General features: G+C 44.6%; 1 protein-coding gene across 14 annotated transcripts in view; it reads left to right on the forward strand.

Annotated features, from left to right (window-relative positions):
- LPP (LIM domain containing preferred translocation partner in lipoma) overlaps positions 1-26,866 on the forward strand; it is a 443,967-nt gene that overhangs the window by 137,616 nt on the left and 279,485 nt on the right. For all 14 annotated transcript variants that reach the window (XM_050964799.1, XM_050964800.1, XM_050964802.1 and 11 more), the window contains one exon: positions 9,277-9,340. The gene's annotated coding sequence lies outside the window, so the exon portion shown is untranslated. The remainder of the gene's footprint in view (positions 1-9,276; positions 9,341-26,866) is intronic.

Here is a 26,866-nt window from a genome sequence, read left to right on the forward strand (position 1 = left end):
TTCAGTGTATAGTACACCTCTACCCCGATATAATGCGACCCGATATAACAAGAATTCGGATATAACGCGGTAAAGCAATGCTCCAGGCAGGCAGGGCTGTGCTCTCCAGCAGATCAAAGCAAGTTCACTATAACACAGTTTCACCTATCACGCGATAAGATTTTTTGGCTCCCGAGGACAGCATTATATCAGGGTAGAGGTGTATATAGAGCAGTATAAACAAGTCATTGTTGTTATGAAATTTTAGTTTGTACTGCCTTTGCTAGTGCTTTTTATGGGGCCTGTTGTAAAATTAGGCCAATCTCTAGAGGCATTGATGTACGCCCTGGAAGAGCTCTGTGTACCCCCAGGGGTACGTGTAACCCTGGTTGAGAACCATAGGACTAGATGACCTCTCAAGTTCCCTTGCAGTCCTACGATTCTATGATCATTTTATCCATCACTTCCATGAACACCCACATAATGGTTTCTGCCATTGTAGAATGATGCTTTTGGCCACCAGACTGAGAGCACCTGCTGGGTGAGGATAGAGCCAAAGCTTGATTCCCTGGCATTGAACGTCTGAGAAGATTTAGCCTCTGATGCCTGTTGTGTCTGAGATCTCAAAAAGAGTCTCTCGCATTTTTCCTCAAGTTTAGTTTTGCAGCAGGGTTGTCACAGTAACAAGATCGTCTCCCATCTGCTCCTCATGTGGCAACATGCGCTTCGCTAAAATATTTTTTTATTATGAGTTTAGCCAGCAGTAACCATGGTGATTAGACTTATCACGCAGCATTTTTCTTCCAAGTCATTTTGAAATGCTGACAATTAAATAGATACAGTACGCTTTAGAGATCCATCAGTCTCTTTGTTGTTTTGACAACCGGGAGTATATTTAGCAATGTAACAAGTACATGGAGTTCAATTGCACTTTTGCTAAGATATAGCTTTGTAGCTTGAGAATTGAATATGTGGCTTGTAGGTCCAAGTGCTCCAGGGTCTGCGCTCTGGTGCTCTTGCTGGATTCCCTGGCAAGATCCTGCCACCCTCCTGCATGGCTGTAAAGGGGCTCCTCAGATTCAGTAGGAAAAGGGATGAGGCCCGCCTCGTCTGCATGCTGGCATTGAGCTAGCAATCATGGTGGAGAGGCAGCATGCTGCAGTGCTAGGGCGTAGGACAGTGAATCAGGAGATCTGGGGTCTGTTCCCGACTCTGCTACTGACCTGCTGGGTGACCTTGGCCAAATCACTTCCCCTCTCTCTGCCTCAGTTTCCTCTGTTTGTCTTAACTATCCACGTAGCAAGAGACCTGTCCTGAAGAGCTTAGGGAGTCTGTACAGACCGATCTCACTCGGGGCCTCTGGGCACTGCTGTGATACAAATCGATAACATATATGGCCTCCATCACCGTAATATCTGTGGTGGGATCTGAGGCAGGACTGGACATGAGTGAGTATTTGTTGCAATATGTCTCCTTAGGTCAGTTTCTCCTTCCTTTCCCCCCACACAAAGCAGAACTGCATAGGGCTTTGCTCCCTTGTGTGGACTGCAGCTTAGTTCAGGCCGTGAATTCTGCCCCTAGGCCATGTTCAGAGTTTTAGATAAACTGCTAAGGATTGGGTAGAGTTTTGAGTTACGATGACTACAGCCTTGTGGGGTATGACCAAAGCACAGATGTACTCAAGACGAAACATGCATGTAGGTGAGCCGGGCTTCAGCCTAGCATCTTCAGCATTATAGCGAAGATCTCTACAATTTTAGCTCCGGGGCAACTCCATTAGCCAGCAACAGTGGTAGGCTGTTAATCACTTGGAGAAGCATGACTATAATTTTTCCTCCTGTAATAATGATGATGATTCCTCTTATCCCCTTTCCAGCCGATTGACACTGAATTCACCCACGCCTCTGTTTTGAACCCAGCTGGAATTAATACAGTAACTCCTCACTTAAAGTTGTCCCGGTTAACGTTGCTGATCAATTAGAGAACATGCTCGTTTAACGTTGTGCAATGCTCCCTTATAATGTTGTTTGGCAGCCGTTTGCTTTGTCCACTGCTTGCAGGAAGAGCAGCCCTTGGAGCTAGCTGATGGGGGCTTGGAACCAGGGTGGACCAGCAGCCCCCTATCAGCTCCCCATTCCCCAAAGTTCCCTGTCCAGCAGCTGTCCAGCAGGCTATCAAATGCTGGGCAGTTCAGCTGCCCCTCCCCCCACAGCCCTTCCCCCAACTGCCCTGTGCTGCTCCTGCCCTCTGCCTTGGAGCTGCTCCCGGGAGCCTCCTGCTTGCTGTGCAAGGGGCGTGGGGAGAAGAGGGGTACTGATGTCAGGATGTTCCCCTCCCCCCGCTCCTGCCCCCCGCTTACCCCAACCCCATAGAGCAGGGTGGGCGGGACATGACAGGGCTCAGGACAGAGGGAGCTTACTGTCTCAACTTGCTGATCTACTTAAAAAGGCAGTGTACTTAGAGTGGGGTCAGCGTACTTAAAGGGGCAATGCGCGTCTCTCTCACACCCACCCTTTGTGTCTCTGTCTGTCTCTGTCATGCTGTCTCCCCTCCCTCCATTTTTTCTGCCTTGTAGAGTATGAGGCTACATTAACAACAATGTGTTAACCCTTGAGGGCTCAGCCGAGTGCTAGTTCCTCATTTTGCAGTAAGGCATTTCTTGGGAAATATCCCACCCTCTTCCACCCTCTGACTCCACCACCTCAGCCAAGCTTCACAATCATCAGTGCATTGTACAGTATTCAATTGTTTGTTTAAAACTTATACTGTGTATATGTGTGTGTGTGTGTGTGTGTGTGTGTGTATATACACACACATATATATATACGCACATACACACACACACACATATATATATATACACACACACATATATATACGCGCGCACACACACACACACACACACACAGAGTATAAAAATATAAACTTATACTGTGTATAGTCTTTTGTCTAGTGAAAAAAAATTTCCCTGGAACCTAACCCTACCCCCTCCCCCATTTACATTAATTCTTACGGGGAAATTGGATTCTCTTAACGTCGTTTCACTTAAAAGAAGCATTTTTCAGAAACATAACTACAACGTTAAGCGAAGAGTTACTGTACGTTGAGCAAAACATTTGAGGCTTTCTCCATTGTGTGCACAGCAAAGAGAATGGGCTTTTCTGGGCTTGTGTGTGCCTCAGTACAAAGCTCTGGTCTGCACAGACCAATGGGACTTGGAGTTCCATAGAACACAAGGGGAGGCAAATGGAACTTAGCTGCTAGCAAGATACTGATCTTGACGTCAATCATAGCCAGTGCTCCTATCCATTGCAGTCGTTGCTCCCAATACAGCAGATGGATTGCCGTGAAACAAAGATCTGTGTGCAGTGGTCTGCAATGCATCCAACATTGGGACTTGAAAATACCCTCTCCTTCGTTAAAATATTTCCTGGTTAAAACCTCTTCATTCCAGGCAAAAACAACTTGCAAGCAAAATAAATCCAAGCCCAAAGAATCCAATTAATTTGCATACAATCAGTGAGGGTGTCAAATGATCCCTTGTGTTGACAATGCTCCTGGCAAATGCTGATATGCAAGGAAATTAAAATCAGGCAGGAAAATGGCTCAAATACTAACCTCTCCCCATTTTATTGACTGAAATCAGAATGCTCACTGATGTAAGGGGAATTTGTGCTGCCCATAGTTGTCGTTTTCCAAGGCTTTCTCTCGCAACGTGCATGCGCATGTCAAGTAGCTCTTTCATTTGCAATGTGAGCTGGTTGGCCCATTTTAATTTTCTTGTGTGTCAGCCCCAGGATACCGTGGGAGCGGCTTCATGTGAGGAGACGGGGCCTAGATGTGCACATTTGAATGGTCTGATGTAATGCATGTTTTGCAGTGTAACATTCCTAGAATGTTTCACATTGCTTATGAGGAGCAGGCTGGTTAGAAAGGAGACAGTCCTCTTGGTGATCAGATGTCTTCCTTTGGGGATGAAGGATGAGCATGAGGTCAGGGCACTGGGCTGGAACTCAAGACCTGGGCTTAGTTGCTAGCTGTGCTACAGACTCTCTGTGTGACCTTGGACAAGTCACTTAACCGCTCTCTTTCCCAGATAGGGTTTAGTAAAATGACATTAATAGTACCTCCCTGCTTCACAGTGGTATGGTCATCATGAGCTTATTAATGTTTGTGAAGCTGCGGAGATGATACGGTGATGGGGATTGTAAAAGTATGGTGATAGACTGACATTTAAACTATATCCAGTGGTTATTGAGAAAAATGGACAAGAAAATATCAGGGGCCCGGGGAAGTAAGTATATATAGCCATTCAATGAGGTATAAGGGGAGGAGAGGCTGGAATATATATTTTTTTCAGTTTAATTGTCTCAAGATTACGTCTGTTATTAACTTTATATGAATCCAGCTTTGCCCGAGAGGTTTCCATGTTCTCTTCCAACTGTGCCATTTCTCCTTGGCCGTATGTCTAAACCCATAGCATAGCATCACGTTAATATCTCTCTCCAGATGCTGTCTTGCATTTGCATGGGGATGAAGTCAGCTAATCTAAAATGACTTTTCGATGCCTAAAGACCATGGTCTTATGATCCTACTCCATTGTTCAATCTCCACACCCTGTGATTTCCCTTCTTTCCATATTTTTGCAAGAATAAGTGTTTAAATCTTGGCCTACTGGCCCACAACAGTTTGACTAATTCAATTCTGGCCTATCTCATTTTCCCCTGCAGCGTCATTTGGATACAGAGTTCTTCATTTTCCCTGTCTTTAAAATTGTTCTGTACTGTTGCTGTTAAACACGTGTCACAGTCTGCTATACTAGTGGTTGCATTTTGCCAATGGATGAAGGCCTCTTTACCCATAACACTGGTCTACAATTTTTGAGAAGTCGTCTGCTTCAGAGATAAAATGTGATATTTATTATGTATTTTGATGTGCTGAATTCAAATGTGACAATTAAAACAACTGATTGGCTACTGTTTCTAAGATATTTAAGTTTTTACATTTTATGTCTATGTATATTGTGTAGATAGTAGAGTTTTAATCATAAATTGTAAACCTAGGTCTTTTCATGTGTTTATGGTTGCTTTACATGATAATATTTCACCTGTCCTGTTTATGTAACACTTTAAAAATCAGCAAAAGGGTTACATAAATAAAATTTATTATGAAACAAAAGGCAAAAAACTATTATGTACATAGTTTAGTCCTATTCAGTGTCTACTCGGTGCTTCTTGGCTTGTCTCTTGTATTCATTAAATGGAGCATCTCTTGTCACTGTCCAGCAATAGTCTGCAAGCATTGATGGGCTCCATTTACCCTGATAGCCTGCCAGGAGATTCCACTGCTGTAGTCTGGAGCCCAACAGCTCTGCCTTACTCTTGGGGAGTTCCAAATCCCTGACAAGGTCATTCAGTTCACCTTGTGTTAGGAGGTGTGGTTCAGAGGAGGAGGATGGGAGAAAATGTGGGTCCTGTGACATTGATGGTTCAGGACCAGAAGTTTCATCTTCTTCCTCTTCCTCGTCTGACTCAAGTGAGAATGATTCTGGTACATCAGGAACCGGCAGTCCTTCTCCGTGGGGTACTGGGCGTATAGCTGATGGAATGTTTGGATAATGCACAGTTCACTTTTTCTTCTTTGACACACCTTTCCCAACTGGAGGCACCATGCAGAAGTAACAATTGCTGGTATGATCTGTTGGCTGTCTCCAAATCATTGGCACTGCAAAAGGCATAGATTTCCTTTTCCTGTTCAACCACTGGCGAAGATTTGTTGCACAAGTGTTGCAGCATATGTGTGGGGCCCACCTCTTGTCCTGATCTCCAATTTTGCAGCCAAAATAAAGGTGATAGGCTTTCTTAATCATAGTGGTTATACTGCGCTTTTGTGATGCAAAAGTCACTTCACCACAAACATAGCAGAAGTTATCTGCACTTGTTCACACAAGTACAAGGCATCTCTGCTCACTTTGGCTAAACAGAAATGTGTCCCTTTGCAAAATCAAACACTGACAAATAAGAGAGCACGCGGACACTGTATGATTTCTAGAGCTGATATAGGGCAATTTGTTCAGCAGAGTGATGTAAGCTTCGTTATGATTGCATCATCCATGACTTCTAGGAATAACATGATGCAATTCATATCATGTATGACACAATACTAGCTTCAGATTGCATCATTCATTGTTTTGCCTAAAAAGCAAGTACTGTCCAAACCCAGTCATAGGTTTATTCACAGATCCAGTCAAAGATGTATTTTAGTCATTTCTGGTTTAAATTGAGATCCCTTCCCTTTATAACTCACTTATCCTCCGCCATTCCCAAGTCAAGGATCCTATATACTGACCCAATAGCATATCTTGAAAACTAGAGCCAATCAACAATTTTAAGCATCATTTTCGTTCTCAGTGACCCAGAATTAGTAAAGTAGGACTACATTTATTTCAGAAGCATTTTGGCTGTAGTGCAGTGTAATCTGTAAAGCTTTTGAAGATCCTTTTGAATGAAACATACTATATAAAATATATGTAAAATGTTTAAACTAATCCGAATTTGTCTTCCTTTTCTGATCTGTTTTGTCTGCCTTAACTTGGGTTTTAAACCAATCTTGTTACTATAGTATCAGAGTGCCTTTCTCCTTCCTGGTCCCTTTTACTGCAGCCATTGTCCATTCCCAACCCAAAACTATCCTTGGTGAATAATACCTCAGGCCTCCAAAAAGAACTGCTATTATCTTCTTGCCTGGCAGGCACTCACTGCTCAGTTTTATGTTTTGTGTTCTCTTTGCCGCCCACACTGTGCTGTAGGGCTCTCTCCCATTAGCCAGTTCACAGGTGTAAAGCTGAAAGCACGACTGCACATCCACACAAATCTGGTGAAATATGAACACGTGCTTTCAAGTGTTCAAAGCTATTGGGATTTTATTTTTAAACACAAACACACCCCAAAGATGTTGATGAATCTTCAAGCATGATTTAAATAAATTATTCAAACTAATATGGCAAAGATCCTGGTCTTCGATAAAGATATTTAACTGGGAGGAGGGGGCAAGCTGAGTTGAGAAGTTGATAGTCCAGATCCTCCGTTGGGCTAATTCAGCCTAACTTCATCAACTTCACTGGAGCTGTATCAGTTGACTCCTGTTTAGTCTCAGGCCAGTGTATCCAAATGCAGATCTAAACTTCTGCAGCATTCAGGGTAAATGTTTTGATTTGGTCCAGTGCAGAGATGATGCCAGCAATGAAGTTCAGCACTAAATCCAAGCTCTCCAAAGTTTTAGGATCTGGGCTTTTGATTTGGGCCACTCTCTCTCCTTTTTTCAAACCCCTCTAAAAGACTCCTTTGATTCGGACTAATCATAAAAATGCAGTTTATCCTCTGAAACTTTCCAAAGACAGGCTGGGGAAACGGACATGTGCATTTGTGTAATTTGCTGCCGGTGCCAGTGGATTTTTGCTTAACTCCGTTGGCTATTCATGGTTAAATTGTAGCTCTGAAGCTTTCACTTTACTTTCACTTTCCAGCCGAGAAGATGCCAAGCTACTGACGCAGAGCAGTAAGCTTGTAACCCTGTGAGGACTTGAATTTCCTTTCTCCAAAAACAGATGCATACAGCACAGCACACAAGAGACAAGGCCTAGTGCTTACTAGCCCTGCTATGTGCGGTATGAATGATTCATCATGTGTTCGTTTTTGGTCACATTAGGGGCATTAGTTTAGAGCAGTCTCAATATGTAAGCAAGAACGAGTCTTTGAAGTCTCCAGTCTCCTTGCTGCATCAACTGGTGAGCAGAAAATGTAACAGGCACAGAAAAATCCTCTGCATTCATTTCCCCAATAAAAACAAAAAAACCCAACCAACCTGTGTGCACATGCTGCCTCCTCTGCAGTTGTTATGTTTATCTGCTTCTCTGCTGTTACTTAAGCTGGGTTTATATTGTCTTTAAAATGTGAGTGTACATTTTTTGCTCATGACACAGATCCTGAGCAAGCTGCCTCCATGCATTATGTTCTTCAGTCCCGAACCGGTGCAATCAGCTGCTGTTTTAGTTGTTTTCACACTCCTTCGTCCCTTGCTCATGGTGAACCTCATTCTGGGTGGCACTCTGTGCCATTCCAGTCTGGGAGCTCTTCTGAGCAAAGACATGTATGCCAGTTGTCTAGTGGTTCTGTGTAATGTGAGCCGATGCTGGCTTAAGAACTTTGTTGGCATCTCGTTTTAGTTATCTTCATTTCTGGCTCAGGGATTGTGAGGAGAGACTCCAGTAAAGGCATCTCTACGTCTGACTTTGTAGAGAGTTTGAACCCAGATCTTGAGACATGAAAGGCCCTGGAGGCCTACATCAATCCATGTTAAATGGGGTCATGTCCTGCTGGTACTGTGTTAGATCCCAGTCACCCTTGGCTGCATGATGTTGGTCTCTAGATATCCACTTATCCTTGCACGTCAGCAAATGTCATGGTGGGGATGGCTTGGAGAAATGAAATGCTGTTGTTGCAATTATGCAAAACCTTTCACCGGTATCAAGTTGTTCTGGAGAAGAAGGTAACAAGTAATGTTCACAACAGGGCAACCCGAAAAACACGGAAGCACAGAGGCTGGATAGGTGTGGAGGGTGGTCAGCAGGCTACCAGCATCTAAGACCACTGGATGAAAAAACAGCCCATGTTTGTGGTAACTTCGTCTGTCATGGTTGGTGGCTGTTCAGTGGCCTGTGTGAAATGAGTTGGATCTCAATTCTAGTTCTTGTTGGTGTCTCTGTGGCAAACTTACCACCACACATGGTATTAGTTGATGGTTCTAGAAGGGAAGCCAAGGGCTAGATGGAGAAGCAACAACTTTTTCATCTTGTTCTCTTCCCCCGCTGCCTCCCCACCTGAAGGGAGTCCCCTCCAGCTCAGGGAGAGGAGGCATGTTAAGGGTTGTGGGCAAAAGGCTGGAGTTAGGGAGGACTTTGTTAACCAAGCCACTGCCTTTCACCATCTGTAAATCGATTTAAAACAAATAGCTTCTCCCTCAAACACACCCCATCTTACTCTAGCACCAGTTCAGATTTAGTCTCTCCAGAGAGAGGGTGAAAGGCCCTTGTGGGGGGAGGGGGAAGGGGCAGATGGACATAGGACTTGTAGTCAGGGAAAGGGCTTGCTCTGTGATCATTAGAGAAAGCCTGAGGGCTTATTAGCCCATTTGGGCTTTTTGCCGAAGTGATGTATCCAGCTTGATCTACTTATGGCAGTTACGGCGTTTAAGGGTTTGATTCTAATTTGGAAACATCTTTATCTGCTTCCTCTACAGAGACCCTTCAGCGTTCCTGTAAGTACGTCTCGTCCTGGGCTTGGAGGACGCCTTCTGATTTGAGGTGAGAGGGGAATGAGGTTCCTGTGCTTGGAAAACTGCTCATTTTAGGATTTATGTGGGGATCTAGGGACCTGATATGCTGGCTGCTGTGGTTACCGCAGCATCCTCTGAGTTGTATCCAGATTGGCTTAAATCTCACATACCTGCAGTGCACGGCAGTAAAGAAAAGAGCGTGTCTCAATAATTAGAAGGACCTAAATGGAAATATATATGTGCTGCTGAGCGAGTTCGTTCATTCTTCAGGATCACAAATTCTTTTAAAGTGACTGAAGGTATTTTGCAGGAGCCCAAAGCTCCTCCTGAGATACAGTTCTGAACCTTCAGCAACGGCCCCTTATTGAATTATATAAAGCACCCCTTAGCTTGCTCTTCACTTCTATCCCAAGGCATGATCATTAACTCCCAGTGAAGAGGCTCCTTCAGGTAAGAACGTTTGAAAGGGAACATTGTCAAAGTAGGTCCAGTCTCAGTCCTTAATCAACTGTGACAGCATCCCAGGGGGCAAAGTAGATGTTAGAGATGCTCTTGAGTCATGGTAATTGACATAGAACAAGGCATGGGTAAGCCATGGAAAAATTGGGTACGAAGGAATATAGATTCATAGCTGGTAGGTTTCGAATAGCAATTTCTGTCCCATGATGACCAAGAGCTGTTTGCCACCGATAGACAGGTGATGAAAAGGGAGGTAAAGTGCAGCCATGAGAGTTTGGTGTCCAGTTAGTTTTCCCCAAGGAAAAAAAATATATAATGTCAACATGCAGGAGCGTGGGTCTTCTTTTACCTGGTGATGGCTAACCGCCTTCGACATTACTATGTGGCTTGTGTGTATGAGAGGGACCAGAGAACTAACATCTGTAGCTTTTCATGCTAAGAGCTATCAGCATACATGATATAGGGTGTACGTTGATGGCCTGTATTGGGAAAGAAAGAATTCCCTTCCCCACCCTCCCATGTCCACACAGTGATTATTGTGGTGCATTAGGAGGCTGTGTCCGCCTTCTCTTGTGGTATCAGCTGTTGGCTGCTACTCCAGGAATGGTAGCAGATTAGATAGCTGCACGGTCAGAGCTATGATGGCTGGTGGTTGGACTCAGTGGCCAGTGGTTGGAGCAAATATAGCTACTTCCATGTTGCTGTGCTATTCAGTGGCATGACAGCTATGGTCCTGCTGTGTCACCACTCACCACGCGTTACAGCACTGAGTGTTTCCAGAGGTGCAGCGTATGGGCTGGAACTCCCTGTGTGGGCACATATCCAACCGAGGGAATATCCGAGAGTGTGTTCTTCAGAACGCTGATCTCTCCAGCTGTGGCAGCATCTTGGGATGGCAGGCGGTTGCACTGCAGTGAGCCTAAGAAAACGTACCTGGAAATACCGTCAGGATTTCAAAGCAGCAGCCAGTGTGTGAGGTTTCCTTTCCTCCGTTCTGTCGCCGTCACTGAGCCAGCTTTCATCCTACGCTTTCTCTGGTTTTCCCCCTTCCTTTCTTTTTCTTGTGGCCTGTAAATTATGGCGAGCTGGAGGTGAATTCTCAGCATCCTGTTTACTGCAAACAGTTGAGGACGTTAATAAGTGGTGAGATAGGAAGCCGGGCAAGGGATTAATAAACAGAGGATGGGAGATTAATAGTAATTCTCAGGGAAATTTGTTTCAAGACCTGCGCTCCGCAGCTGCTGGGTTACTGAAGATTAATGGCAGATCTCTTGTTAGCGTTACAGTCTCTCTGCCATGCCTTCCTGATGATGTTTAATAAACTGTCCAAATTAAACAGCTGCCAACACTGAATCGTCTTTTGATACTTCTCCTTTTATAAAGGCAGGGGTATCCTCCTCCCTTTCGATGATATCCGTCCTTCCGTCCATGCCATATTCACCTGCCCCGTCCTCTGCACTGTTGCTATTGAGAGTGGGGAAGGAGAGGTTTTTGCTATGTAATAAAAAGATAATTATCATCTATAGCATTGTGAGTCCTTGGGCTGACAGAGAAATGGGTGCAATTCTTACCGCGAGAAAATATATTGTGAAATTGATCCTGCCACCGTGCTCCAACAAATTGTCCGTTACCGTGTGCCCCATAGCAAGAGAATGATTTCTTCTCTCTTGACCATTTGTTCAGCGTCGCTCCTGTGGAAAATTGGTCTCTTGCCTATTGCATCTAGCCTGTAATTGGGCCCTGCATCAGATTAGATCACTGTAAGAAATCTATCCTTGCTGAGAGCAAATTCAGTCAGACCTAGAGAGCATTGCACTGTGGCATGGGCTGGCTTTATTTGGTAGATACTGTCCCAGTGCAAGCTGCCACAGCGCACACCGCCTTGTAGTCAGGTGTGGGTTAACCCTGCCATTATATTTCCCCCTACATCTGGAGTACAAGTCCAGGCAGGCTTTAGGAGGGTCCACTCTTCGAGTGGCTCATTTATTTAGCAGAAAAGGCCAGCAAAAAATATGAGCAAAACATTTGTCCCAGCATTCTAGCTGAGGGACCCAGTCAGTCCCAGTCCATCTGTCTCCCACCCAAGTCCACTGCATGCCTCCATCCTGGTTCTTCATCTGGGATTCTTTCGGTTCACCTGGGATCAGGTCTCTTGACGCTGCCTGAAGAGGATCCTGTTCCTGAAGCAGCCATCTGCGGAGATCCATCTGCTACAGTTCTTTCCCTGCAGCAGTGCATAGTTCTTGTCAGGTTGGGGTTTCCTGCCACTGTCTGGCTGAGACCAGGTCCTCCTGGATGCCTGCCGACTGCAGCTGTCTCTCTGTGAATCTCCCATCTCTAGGAGTGACCTTCCAGACTCCTGCTCCAGTGGGCTCCCTGGAGAGCTCTGTGTCTCCAGGCTCACATCACCTAGGCCCTCTGCCCTAGGAACCCTCCTCATCCGGCCTTCTAGGAGCTCCTCTCCTCAGGAGCTGCCTGTGTCCATGGGAGTGTCTCTCCTCACTGAACTGGGTAGGAAACCCTTTTGCAAAGGAAAGCTGTCTTTCTTTGGGGTAATGGAATAACTGTGGCAATTAACAGATACTTGCCACAGTGTATTATGGCTGGCCCAAGAAGACATGGTGAATTTGGCCCTAGAAATCTACAGTTCACCGAAGAACAACACGGCTTCAAAGTGTGACCAGAAATGGAACAATGTGGTGGTTCTCCAGGCTAGATGCTTTCCCTTCAGCACCATCTGTATCCGAATGGCCCTGCCTGACAACTGCATTTCCCTGGGCAAAGATCCATTAGCACAGCATAGGAATTAACCACGGCAGAGCTGGGAACGTAAATTTCAAACATGCCAGTTACCATCAGATCCTCCTTGCAACGAACGACCCGGCTGGCTCATTAATAGTTAATTAGTAAATGAGCACTTGGACCCAATAAAGGTAACCCTGACTCCCTGTAAAGGGATCAGTTGCCTGATGATGCACACAAACCAAGTGTGTATGCAGTACTAGTAGATACAAAAAACATTAAGGTTGCAAAGTCCTTGAATTGGAGAGTGAAATCACCATCTCTTAAGTATCTAATCCCAATTATAGGCTGAGATTGCATTGGCCTCGAAATCACTGGCCATTATTTCTAGGGCCTTAACAAATTCACAGCCAAGAAAAACGTGTCAGGGACTGTGACATTTAGCTTTGGAGGGAAGGGGGAGGGCAGGGCAGGAGCTTCTACCATGGCCCTGGCTCCTGCTGCTACTCCTCTCTGGGCTGGGGCGGGACGGGAGTTACTCTTCCCCTGCACGGCTACACTCGGGGTGAGGGAGATCAGAACTGCCTCTGGGTACCTACCCCAGCTGCTCTGCAGGCAGCACAGAAGTAAGGATGGCAATCCCACAACCCCTCTACAGCAGCTTTGCTGCCAGCATCTACCCCTGCCCCTCCCCCAACTCCCTTTTGGGTCGGGACCCCCACGGTTACAACACCGTGAAATTTCAGATGTAAACATCTGAAAACCTGAAATTGACTAATTTTCAAATCATGTGGCCGTGAACTTGTCCAAAATGGACTGTCGATTTGGCTGGGCCCTGACTCTTTCTGTGGATTCTGCCTGTATTTCCTGGGGCATCTGATAGTGTTTGGCATGCCCACTAAGTATACTGCAATGTCCTGGTGTTTCTCTGTGCATTTTTGGTCACCCTGATTTCATCAGTGAACTGGAGGAGACCGCCTTGTAAAAAGCAAAAGCCCTGCAGCTGAATGGTTTTATTCGTTGTTTTAAATCTGACTCTTGTGAAATGCAGAATGATCAATCACTCACAACTAACAAAATGTTTTTGTTTTCCTTTTCAAAAGCATATGGGAGCTACAGGCAAAGCATATGGGCGTTTTTAGGAAAACATATTGGTGAATGGACAAATTTAAGTGGTGCTAATATGCTTTAGATGTCTGGCTAGACCAGTACTCTACTTGTTGGCACGCTAATCCTTCCACAAGATTTCCGGAGGTAGCATATGATGAGTGGTGTGTAACTGCTCTTGCGGGAACACAGCCGGTTGCATTGAACCCACGTTTAAATAACACTGTGATCCCTATTCCACATATATTGCAGCCACGCCACTTCTGACTGTAAGCTGCAGAGTCATGTTTGGGGCTGCAAATCCTCTTGATTCAGCGGATTGCACCGACAGCTCAGTTTGCAGCTAGGTGAGACGCAGGGGCTATCTATCTAGGTTTTTATACTGAGATGGAGGTTTCATGATGCCAGGTGCTGTCCACACAGTAAGAAACCGCTGCTGTCCTGAAGGGCACACAATTTAAATAGACATGAGAGAGACAGGCAAGGAGAAAACAAGTTTATTACTCTTAATTTTGCAGATGGGGAGCCCAGTGAGAATAAGTCTGTGACAGAGGTGGGAATCGCACTCAAATCTTCTGAGTGCCAGTCCAGTGCCTTAGCCTCATCCGTTTTCCCCCCCCCCCCAAATCTCTGGGTGATCTGTTATACATTTAGTGTATGTTATTTACTTTAGCTGCTGTGTGTCCTTGAGACAGTTCCCTGCTTTTAGTATGCCAGCAGTATCGTTAATATCTTTCTGTGTTGCAGTTCTCAGCATCACTGGAAATCCAGGCAAAAGAAGTAGGCTCTTCATAGAAACCTCCTCTGAGCTCTGCTGTTACAGCTTCAATTGTAAAGAAAAAAAAAGTGATTGCTAAATGTTAGAGCTTGAAAAATATGCTCTGCTCCTTGTCACAATATTTAATACAAAGTGCTATTTACAGTAATGAATCAAAATGTCAGTTTTAAAAATATGAAGTGTCAGAGTGTTCCTACTTTGCAGAAAAGTTTGATGTGACAGTTTGTTAATCATACGACTATTACATCAAATGTGTCTTGCAGCACTTTTGCTCAACTAGGGTTCCCCCCGCCACCCCCTTTCCACTGCTGATTCCTGGTACAGTTATCTGACTGAATACACTCTGATTAGATGCTTGAAACATCCGGGGGCTAAGTTCATTTGTTATTGCAGTGCATTCACAAACTGGATGCAGTTAAAGAGCTAATTGATGGTTGTGCATATTCTGAGCACACTCAGATAGTTTTATTTTAAAACATCCTATAAACCATGGGCTTGGTTCTCCAGTGCCCTGCAGCATCTTGTCATTTACACTAGTAGGAAGTGAGGGCAAAATGCTAACTCAGAATGGTTGTAATTGACACCTACTTTGCACTGGTGGCAAAGGGGGGAAAGGAAGTATTTTCAGCTGACAGATGAGGTGAAGAAAATGAGACAAGGCTATTCTAGAGGGTAGGAATCAGAGAGGAGAAAGCTCTGGCTACTTCTTCAATGGTGGGTTTGTGTGAAGAGCGAGAGAGGAGGCCAGTGTGGGATGAATGGCAGCCCAAGAGAGATGACCCTCATAAGGCTTTTAAAAGCACTGTAGAGCGGTTTGGGGTTGTAGACGAAAATGAAAAAGGTGGCACTGGAGCAGGGTGAGGGGAAGAAGAGGTGTGGTTGCATGCCTTGTGTGCGGGGTGTGGCATTCTGTAAGCTTGGGAGCTGGGGTGCGAGGGTGACATATTGAGGATAATAGCATTGTTCAGCAGAGTAGACATGAAGGTGTGCGTGAGAATTTCAGCAGCAAAGGTGGAGTCATGGTGGCTGCATAAGGAACGGATGAAAGGCTGATAAACAGCTGATGGCATTGGCCTACAGGCTGCAGACAGCCAGTTCTTGGGGCGAATTTGTTCATGACAAGTTCTGGATTCTATGCTATCATTTTTAAAAATAGTATTTCTGTCAACTTCATTAAGTCTGTTGCGTTGCTCGCTGTGCTACTCATTCTACACAGGCAAATTGATTCTTATTCAAATATTTTACACAAGCCACATTTCAATTGTTAGTGCAATGATTTTTTTCTTGTATCATTATTGCAACGGATGGAAAAGTAACTCTAACAGATGTGTGATTAGCAGGGCATGAAATTAAAAATGTTTGCGCAAAGCAAAAAGGTTGTTTACTACCAAATCCCTCACTTGGTAATTGAGTAATATTAAAATTGGCCATAAGATTATCCAGCACAGACATGGTTCAGTTCTTGTGTCATTTTCAAAACTGCATTGCTTCCACTCTGTAACCTAAGATCTCAATAAAGGAAAATATTTAAATATTGGAAAGCAGAAAAGCATGTAGGGCCAGATTTTTAAAGGTATTTAGATGTTACTGCAACACCTAAGTCTCACTTTCAAAAGGGATCTAGGCAGATTTTTAAAGGCATTTAGATGTTGACCAGCAATGTGATTTAGGCACTTTAGTCCACATCTAACCAAGTGCCAAAAACCCATTGACAGCCAACACCTAAATACCTTAAAAAATGTAGATCTCTACCGTGTAAGTCACATTGATAGGGCTGGTTGAAAAATGTATGTTAAATCTGTTCTGATGAAAAATTTGGGTTTTTGACTAAATGCATTTTTTTTCTTGAAGTGCCTGGATAGCAATGATATTCGAGGGTGAGGGCTTTCTATTACTCTGTGTGACAGTGGCCAACGCAGAGGGGTGCCGTTCTGAATTGGTAACTACCATGATGCAGATAATAAATAACAAATAATGATCTTGGGCTATGAATGAGCTACTAATCCATTGTGAATCCTGGCTCACTTCCATACAAATGAACTGGTCATCAAAGTATGACGCCCCAAATAAGGTGACAAGTCAGAATGTTGAGATTATTAGTGAATTTCTATGTAACATTCTCCTAGTGATTCTAAACCCAGTAATGAGATGGAGAGGAGAACTATAGTGAGATTAGTAAGCTGATGGATGTCTGGACTTACCTTTGAAAAATTGTGGAAGACGAGAAGGATTCCAGAGGACTGGAAAAGGGCAAATATAGTGCCAATCTATAAAAAGGGGAATTACAGACCAGTCCAGTATCAGAGGGGTAGCCGTGTTAGTCTGGATCTGTAAAAGCAGCAAAGAATCCTGTGGCACCTTATAGACTAACAGAAGTTTTGGAGCATGAGCTTTCATGGGTGAATACCCACTTCGTCGGATGCATCCCACAAAAGCTCATGCTCCAAAACTTCTGTTAGTCTATAAGGTGCCGCAGGACTCTTTGCTGCTTTTACAGACCAGTCCACTTAATTTCAGTACCCAGAAAGATAATGGAGCAAATAATTAAGCAATTTGCAAACACCTAGAAGATAATAAGATGATAGGTAACAGTCAGCATGGATTTGTCAAGAACAAATCATGTCAAACCAACCTGATAGCTTTCTTTGACAGGGTAACAAGCCTTGTGGATGGGGGAAGCGGTAGGTGTGGTATATCTTGACTTTAGTAAGGCTTTTGGTACTCTCAGACATGGCCTTCCCATAAATAAACTAGGGAAATACAACTAGAGGGAGAAAACTGTTCTCAGAGAGTAGTTATCGTGGTTCACGGTCAGGCTGGAAGGGCATATCCAATAGGATCTAGTCCTTTTCAAGGTCTTCATCAATGATTTAGATAATGGCATAGAGATTATTACACTTATAAAGTTTGTGGACGATACCAAGCTGGGAGGGGTTGTAAGAGCTTTGGAGGATAAGATTAAAATTCCAAATTATCTGGACAAACTGGAGAAATGGTCTGAAGTAAATAGGATGAAATTCAATAAGGACAAATGCAAAGTACTCCACTTAGGAAGGAACAGTCAGTTGCACACATACACAATGGGAAATGACTGCCTAGGGAGGAGCACTGTGGAAAGAGATCTGGGGTCATAGTGGGTCACAAGCTAAATATGAGTCGACAGTGTAACACTGTTGCAAAAAAAGCAAACATCATTCTGGGATGTATTAGCAGAAGTGTTGTAAGCAAGACATGAGAAGTCATTCTTCCACTCTACTCCATGTTGATTACTCCTCAACTGGAATGTTGTGTCCAGTTCTGGGTGCCACATTTCAGGAAAGATGTGTACGAATTGGAGAGAGTCCAGAGAAGAGCAACAAAAATGATTAAAGGTCTAGAAAACATGACCTCTGAGGGAAGATTGAAAACAATTTGTTTTGTTTAGTCTGGAGAAGAGAAGACTGAGAGCGGACATGATAACAGTTTAAGTACATAAAAGGTTGTTACACGGAGGAGGGAGAAAAATTATTCTCCTTAACCTCTGAGGATTGGACGAGAAGCAATGGGCTTAAATAGCAGCAAGGCAGGTTTAGGTTGGACATTAGAAAAAACTTCCTGTCAGGGTGGTTAAGCACTGGAATAAATTGCCCGGGGAGGTTGTAGAATCTCCATCATTGGAGATTTTTAAGGGTAGGTTGGACAAACACCTGCCAGGGATGGTCTAGATAATACTTTGTCCTGCCCTGAGTGCAGGTGAACGGACTAAAAGACCTCTCGAGGTCCCTTCCAGTTCTATGCTACTGTCCTTGAGCTCTGTCACTGACTTCTTGGTTCCATCACTGACTTTTCTGTGTGAACTTAATTCAGTCACTTAACCCTTCTGGCCTGCTATTTATCCATGAGGCAATTATCAGGAGTTTGTGTTAATAAGGCTTAATTAATGCATTTATGTGGTCCTTCTCACTGGAGCATCTGTTTATTATTTTGGTTCTTTTTTGTGTTGGGGTGGTAGCGTCTGAACTTCCACACCTGGGCTGTATCAGGCTGGGCAGTCAAATGGACTCCCAGTTTTCCACCCATAGGCATGCTGGTGGGTGCCCGAAGATCAAGAGTGCAATGAATGGAAAAATAATTAGCTTTTGTTGATCAGCTGTAGTTGCAGTTGATGCTGCTTGCTTATTCCTGGCATTTGCCTCTGTGTGAATTGCGTGTGTGCACATGCAGGGAGGAGGAACCAAAGGAGGGCTAATGTGATCAGGACGGATTAGCATTTAAAAAAATTCTTAACTGAGCAAAGCCATAAAATTGTCCAAGTGAATTCTTGAGTGAAGCAGCTGCAGGTCATAAAACCAAAGCGCTATCATTCAGAGATACCAAAAAATTCCTTTGTGTGTCAGCCTGGCCTCTGACCCATTCCTTCCATATAAGGATGAGGGCTTTAATGTTTGCTTAATTTTCTTCCAGAGCAATTTATGATGGTCTTAGTAAGAGCTATGGATCCCCACCACAGGGCTAACTATGAATCATGTTCCTTTGTCAGCTGGAATAACTTGTTCTCTTGCCTTCTTGTCCTGTCTCACTTAGAATCAATTTGTATGTACATCACGTTTTAGATTCCCTTCAACTGTGAATACATTGTGCTTATAAAGCACTTTTCATCTGTAGATCTCAAAGGGCGATACAGAAGTGGGTAAATATTATCCCCAATTTTACAAATGAGACAGTGAGATACAAAACGGTTGCACAGGTTGCTAATCATGGGGCAGAGAGTGGGGGCTAGACCCCCGATCTCCCTCCTCACAGTCCTGCGCTTTACTCCTGGGGGAATTCTGTGCCAAAAAAAATTTAAAAAAAATTCTGCGCCAAAATTTTTTAAAATTCTGTGCACACTATTTAAAAATTCTATACATTGTATTTGTCAAAAGAACTCTACATAATCACGTCAGATTCAGTTATTTTCCTAATTTTATTTCAAAATACCTGTGGGCAATTGTTACAGAGATGCACAAAAATTCCTCCAGAAGTCGAGAGTTAAAGAAACCCCTATGGCAACCCAGTTCCTGTATCTCTTCCCGCACCCCTCCTGAGCTCACCCAGGGGGCCAGATACCCACACCCCCTCCCCACCCAGAGCCCAGCTGTGGGCCCCCCTCTTGATCTGATATGCTCCCCACTGAGCTCAGCCCTGGGCCCCCACCTGCCCTGACACCTGGCCATGATCCCCTCCCATCTCTCAGAGCCAAGAATCCAGAGGGCGAAACAGCATGATGCTGGGTCCCAGGCTTGTGTGGAGTCTCCTGCATGCCCCCTCTTCCTTCCCTCAGGGTGTGCTGGGAACTGCAGCTGCTAGGAACTCACTACTCTCCTCCCCCCACCCCCCGGCCAGTGTCTTCTCTGTGAGAACTGGGCTCTGCTGGATCCAGCAGCCCCTACTGATGACCAGCAGCACGGCAGCCCATTTCTGTGGGGGAAAGGAAATTCTGCATGCAAAACAGTAATTTCTGCAAAATTCTGCATTGAGCAGTATAGCAGAATTCCCCCAGGAGTAGTGCTTTAACCAAAAGGCTTTTTCATCCATACAAAAGCATTCCTGTACCGTCCAGTTTTGCACTGGTAGAATAGTTAGTTAAAATGCAAGAGAGTTTTACTTTGCTTAAATGGACTAAAGAGAATGTGTTGGTTATTTAATGGCGAGATTTTTCCAAAGTGGAGTTGAGTGTGCATCCTCTGGGAATTGGGTGCCTAGCTTTGTTTTGTGCCTCTGAAAATCTCCTCTTTTTTCTATTAGTTAAAAAAACAAAACAAAAAACCAACAGAAGCTACCTAATTTGGTGACCTATTATTGTACAATCCATCCCCAGACTTCGCTTCCATATTCTGGGGTTAGTGAAGTTCTGTAAAGTTGTCAGAGATGCTGGTACAGTCATTTACTGAAGTGAAAATTACACAGCAGCCTCAGTGCCGTGTAAGAAAAATGGCATATGCTTTCAAAAAGCACGGTGTGCTTTGCAGCTTGAAGTTTCCTTAGCCTCACAAAGACCTGAGTGTCTTCTGCAGGTCCAGAGTGCCTTCCTATTCGAAAATGGTTTACTGTCTGGTATCTGCCAGCTTGATCATTTTGCTTATTGTCTGTGACTTTTGGGGGGTTTGGCTGCTCTTGTAAATGTGCCATTCTGACCGCAAAAAAGGCACTGAGGGACTTTTACTAGATGCCTTTTGCATGGGAAATTCCATTTGAGCCGGAGCCCCGCCACTTGAAGAGCTGACAGCATTGGACCGTGTATCATATAGATGGAGAGGCCGAGATACCTTCTCTGGCTGTTCTTGCCTTAATTGCATTAGCTATTGTCTAAGAACATTGCTTCAATACAGCAGCTGATTGATGTGCACTGTTAGCAATAATAGTATTTTCAGGATATAGTCACTTGTATTTGGTTTCTGTTTGACCTTGTGCAGCTCTGCCTCTTGAGAAATATGAAGGAACGCTGAGCAGAATGCTCCATGTTTGTGGTTAAGAACAGGTCAAATACTGGTGTACCAGCAACTGCTCTTCCCCCAAAGGTTCCCCATGCAAGGTCCCTTTCGGTATTTCTCTTTTTTGGCTGTTTAATAAAATCCCTAGTTCAGTGTACAAACGAATGAACTTCTCAGGCACGACTTCCCCTATTTCAGAAACTCAGACACAGATACAGACAACCTACAGCACTACCATAAAGAAATGTGTTTTGAGGAGACAAGCTCAGGGTCCTGTTCTCCAGTCAAGTCCACATTTTTAACAGCTTTAAAAAAAAAATCCATGTGAATTTAGACCTCGTGCCAGACTGACTCTTCTGGAAACAGAACTCTTCTGTCCATCCCCAGAACAAGTACCGCTCAGGATGGGTTTGGGGCTACGGTACTGGGACTTGGGAGATTGGGTTCAGTTTCCTGCTCAACCACTGACTTCCTGTCTGACTTCAGGCAAGTCACTTAGGCCCAGATTCTTAAAGGTGTTTAGGCGTTGCTCCACTCACCATTGGAACATGTAAGTCTGATTTTCCAAAGTGGCTTAGCACTCAGGAGCCTAAATCTCATTTAAAGCCACCGGGACTGAGACTCCTAAAGTGCCTATTTCCCTTTTTAAAATGACACTTTTAAAAATCTGGGTCTGAGTTTCTCTGGGCCTCAGTTTCCCATTTGTAAAATGGGGATAATGATGCTTCCCTACCTCACAGGGAAGTTTGTGAAGATAAACTCATTATTGCATGTGAGGTGGCTCAGCCATCAAGGCTATGCAAGTACCTTGCTTGCACTGAGATAGCGGCAGTGCAAAATCATAGACTCATAGAATATCAGGGTCGGAAGAGACCTCAGAAGGTCATCTAGTCCAACCCCCTGCTCAAAGCAGGAGCTACCCCAACTAAATCATCCCAGCCAGGGCTTTGTCAAGCTGGGCCTTAAAAACGTCTATGGGTGGAGATTCCACCGCCTCCCTAGGTAACCCATTCCAGTGCTTCACCACCCTCCTAGGCAAACAGAGTTTCCTAATATCCAACCTAGACCTCCCCCACTGCAACTTGAGACCATTGCTCCTTGTTCAGTCATCTGCCACCAGTGAGAACAGCTGAGCTCCATCCTTTTTGGAACCCCCCTTCAGGTAGTTGAAGGCTGCTATCGAATCCCCTCTCATACGTCTCTTCTGCAGACTAAACAAGCCCAGTTCCCTCAGCTTCTCCTTGTAAGTCATGTGCCCCAGCCCCCTAATCATTTTTGTTGCCCTCTGCTGGACTATCTCCAATTTGCCCACATCCTTTCTGTAGTGGGGGGCCCAAAACTGGATGCAGTAATCTGGGTGTGGCCTCCCCAGTGCTGAATAGAGGGAAATAATCACTTCCCTTGATCTGCTGGCAATGCTCCTATTAATGCAGCCCAATATGCTGCTAGCCTTCTTGATAACAAGGACACACTGTTGACTCATATCTAGCTTCTCGTCCACTGTAATCCCCAGGTCCTTTTCTGCAGAACTACTGCTTAGCTAGTCAGTCCCCAGCCTGTAGCAGTGCATGGGATTCTTCTGTCCTAAGTGCATGACTCTGCACTTGTCCTTGTTGAACCTCATCAGGTTTCTTTTGGCCCAATCCTCCAATTTGTCTAGGTCACTCTGGACCCTACCCCTACCCTCTAGCGTATCTACCTCTCCCCCCCAGCTTAGTGTCATCTGTGAATTTGCTGAGGATGCAGTTCATCCCATCATCCAGATCATTAATGAAGACGTTGAACAAAACCGACCCCTGAGACACTCCGCTTGATACAGGCTGCCAACTAGACATCGAGCCGTTGATCACTACCCATTGAACCTGGTAATCTAGCCAGATTTCTATCCACCTTGTAGTCCGTTCGTCCAATCCATACTTTTTTAACTTGCTGGCAAGAATATTGTGGGACACCATATCAAAAGCTTTGCTAAAGTCAAGGTATATCACATCCACCGCTTTCCCCATATCCACAGAGCCTGTTACCTCATTATAGAAGGCAATCAGGTTGGGCAGGCAAGACTTACCTTTGAGAAATTCCTCATCTCTGTGCCCTGTCCCTTGCCTATGCTACCATCTAGCCATCGGATGTTAACAACTTGATGCTCTGGGTTAAAACCAAACCAGAGATGTAAGCAACTCTGTAGCCCGTTAATGTAGACTGAGTTAACTAGTACCATAGCCTGTAGTTCTCTGTCAACTGCCATCACATCAGGTTGCTTATGCTGATGGCATGACCCGACTGCTAATAAGAGTTATTACGAGATTGTGTCTCTGTTTGTGTGTCGTTCCTTCTCGTATGCAATACTTAGGCAAACCTGTGTGAAGGGTTTGATCATTATCTGAAAGTCGCTGAAGGGAGGGAAAAAAAGCCCATCTGCTCTACAAAGAGACAGTCAAAAGAGCGGGCTCTGTGACTAAATAAATTCACATCTGTTAAGCAGAGCCATCAAACGGCCGGCAGGGGACCAAATGCAAATCATATGTTGAAACCACAACTATGAGTGAGATGACATACAGAAAAGGGTGCCTGGAAGTATTGATCCATGTGAGTGGTCTCTGGTTTCTCTAATTATTCTCTTTCCCCTATATCAGTTCACTGTGCAAATGAGGCAGCACCACAGTGACACGTGCGTGTGTTTTTCTTTGTGCATGATTAAGCAGCTTTACTGCACCAGCTTATAGCAGCAATCGGAAGCTGAGCGGAGCAATGAACTACAGTAGCAGAATGTAGAGGACTGGTGGGCCCAGGTGGCTAACAGTTCAGGCTAAAGCTAGTCCCTGGAAACAGGACCGCAGTAAGGATCAGCACCGGGGCTGCTAGCCTTAAGAAGTTGGCCTGCCTTTGGCAGTGGTTCCCTTTTGGGAAGTCTTAGTTACTGCCATCTAGAGGGAGCCTAATAGAGACAGACTGGAAATATCCCCCTTATTGTTTGTATTGCCTGTAAAAGCAAAGGGACAACCCCGACCTCTGCTTTGGTTGGACTGCCAACCCCTGACCGATTTGAGGCTTGTCTTGGTGTTGGCAGTTCAATTATTTTTTAGCATTAAAAACAAACAAACAAGTGGATGTGAAGAATAATGAAGAAGGCAAGACTTCTTTATAGCATATCTGGAAAAGTCCCTTCCTTGAGGAGTAAGTTTCTTTATACATCTGCTAACTGCAGATGGTGAAGTTTTTTGAACATTTTGTTGTTGTTGAAAAGTAGACTTTTTTCAAAATCAGAATTTTTCTTTTTTGGAAATTTTATATTTTTGATGAAAATGGAAAAAAATTAGCCACTTTTTAATTGTGTAGGTGTTTTCCCCTCTTTGCGCCCCTCTTTTCAGTGGCAAAAGGGAAAAAGGACAAGGGGGGAGGGAAATGGATGAAAGAGGGGAAACAAAAAAGGACAGTTCCAAAATCTGACAATTTTGGATACAAATTCAAGCAAACAGGAAATCATTCCTTTCTGTAACCTGCAGAACAGCAATGGGTTTGAAAATGTTAATTTAATTCTTTGGGGCTAGCTCTCTGACTAACTCAATAGCGTCCCTTTGCAAAGCATAAATAAGAGGTGGTAGCTAAAGTGATCTATACATTGGCCTTGAAACACTTCGACTCTCTGAAGTCACAGGGTTAGATTCTTGGCTGGGCCACCGTAGCCCTTTCTATTTTAGAGGTGGATTGATCTGCATGAGTTTTCTTGAGGCAACCTCAAGAATTGAGACCTGTTCAATTTGAGTACACAAAGATTGCCCAGTACTTTCTACACCCAGTATTCTTGCCCCCATCCTCCCAGTTATCCTGCTGTGCCATGGGTGACCACTGATTACTGGATGTCCAACTTAAGGCTGGCTTTGTGCAGATTCTGCCCACAGCTCCAGTCACAGCAGCAGATGCCCAGGACTTGTGCACCTCACGCCTGAAGAGGTCTCAAGCTGGACACTTGAAATCAGGGGCCAATTCTGAAAAATTGGCAGTAATTGTCTGCCCCACAGGTGACCCCATTTTCCTGGCAATGAAGTTCCTGCACATACGTGCAGTAGTTTGTGAAGTAGTTCAGATCTTTAGGGTTGAAAGGACTGTCAGATATTAGTAACTGTCTTATTTTTGAAGAATAAATACTATATCTGCAGAGAGCATTGAGACATCTATATGCTTTGCAGACACTAATATGTGGGGGTTGGCTTTGACCCATCAGGCAGCTACCTTTGTGCTAGGCAGTTAATTCCTTTATTTAGTTTTACGCATACTAGTCATGTGCTCTCGTGTCATAGAGGTAACTTAAAAACAGAACACAGCTAAGAACCAGACCTAACTAAAATGCAACAGTACAATTCAATATAGCCCCCTGTTAACACACCAGACAGCTCACCAAGCTCAAATCCCCCTTCCTATTCCCCATGCAGACAATGTCCTCCTCCCACTCCCATTTTGAAAAGCTGTGGTGAAAATGATGAACTTTGCAGCATATCCCACAACAAGGGACCAGCTTGTTTGGACCAGCCTAGCAACTATTTTGTTGCCGTTCTGTGAGCCTATCTAGCTCATAAGTATCTTTTTTAGAAGAGCATATAGATGGCACACACCTGCATTACTTCATTATTCAAGACCTGAGCTACAGAATGTTGAGCTACTGAAGAGGACAAGAACATATGTAACTTGGTCCAGCTATCTGACATTTCATAATCATAGAATATTGGGGTTGGAAGGGACCTCAGGAGGTCATCAAGTCCAACCCCCTGCTCAAAGCAGGACTAATCCCCAGATTTTTACCCCAGTTCCCCAAATGGCCCCCTCAAGGATTGAACTCACAACCCTGGGTTTACCAGGCTAATGGCTCAAACTACTGAGCTATCCCTCCCCCTATAATAATACAGCATGCCTCTGCGGCACTGCCCAACAGAGGATCTGAAAGTGCTGTGCTGCCATTCCTGAGCTGAGTAGCTTAAAAACCCACATAAGTGTCATTATCCCCAAGATCCAGATGGACAGACTCAGGCGAACAGGGAATCGACTTGCTGAAGGTAACAAAGAAAGCTAGCCGCAGAGCCAGGAAAGAATCCAGAGTTCAACTCCCAAGCCTGTGCGTTAGTCACCAGATTGTAGTCAGAGTAATAGTGGAACCTGTGGTCTATATTAATAAAAATAATAAAGGCCTCAGTTGGTTTACACCTGATCTGTGGCATTCTGGTCCTTTTTCTGAAACATACTAATTCATCTTTGCTCATTTTCCTACACTTCTGCGCTAGTAGATCTTTATTTAAAGAGCCATCTTCCAAATATAACAAAGCGGCGTGGAGGTCTTTGCCAGGTGGCTTTATTTTGTATTCGTTGCATCTAAAAAACCCACATTTGTCCCAGTGACTGCAGCCTCGGCTTTGCTGACACTGGCAGTGGGCTTCAGTGGCCTGAATAAGGAATGGACTTTTGATCACATCGAGCGCTTTCCTGTTGCTTTGCGTTGCAGGACTGGGGTTTCAGAACATGGAAATCATGTTCCCTTTGGTAACAAATCTGTTGTCAGACAGCTTTGTGATTCGGTGTCTCTCAGCGCCGGCGATGGTTCCTATAAAGGTGTCTCTGAACTTCCCCTCCTCTAGGTTTTCATCATATTCTTTAGCATCTGCCTGCCATCAGCTCCTGCTTTCTCCCAGCGGGCGAGGCAGATTAAGGCCAAATCCCTTTGGTTCGTGAGATCCAGGCTTTGCCATGGAAAGGGGCTGTTTCTCCTGCCTCTGTTTGCTAGGTGCCATGGGCTGGCCTCTCGGCTGATGTCTGCGAGCTGCCAAAAATGTGTTACCATGCGCTACTCTTTGGCAGAGAGGAGAAAGGAGCCTCTTCCGCTGAGGAGGATGATTTCCTCTTGACTCTTTGGCCACTGCCCGGAGCGAATGCGCTTCTTGTATGACCCTCTGTGTGCTCTCCGTCCCTTCCCCACTACCGGCTGCTGCTGTCTCCCTCATCCTCCTTGGGTCAGACCCTCAGCTAATGT

The sequence above is a fragment of the Gopherus flavomarginatus genome, chromosome 8 (assembly GCF_025201925.1).
Source record: "Gopherus flavomarginatus isolate rGopFla2 chromosome 8, rGopFla2.mat.asm, whole genome shotgun sequence".
NCBI lineage: Eukaryota > Metazoa > Chordata > Testudines > Testudinidae > Gopherus > Gopherus flavomarginatus.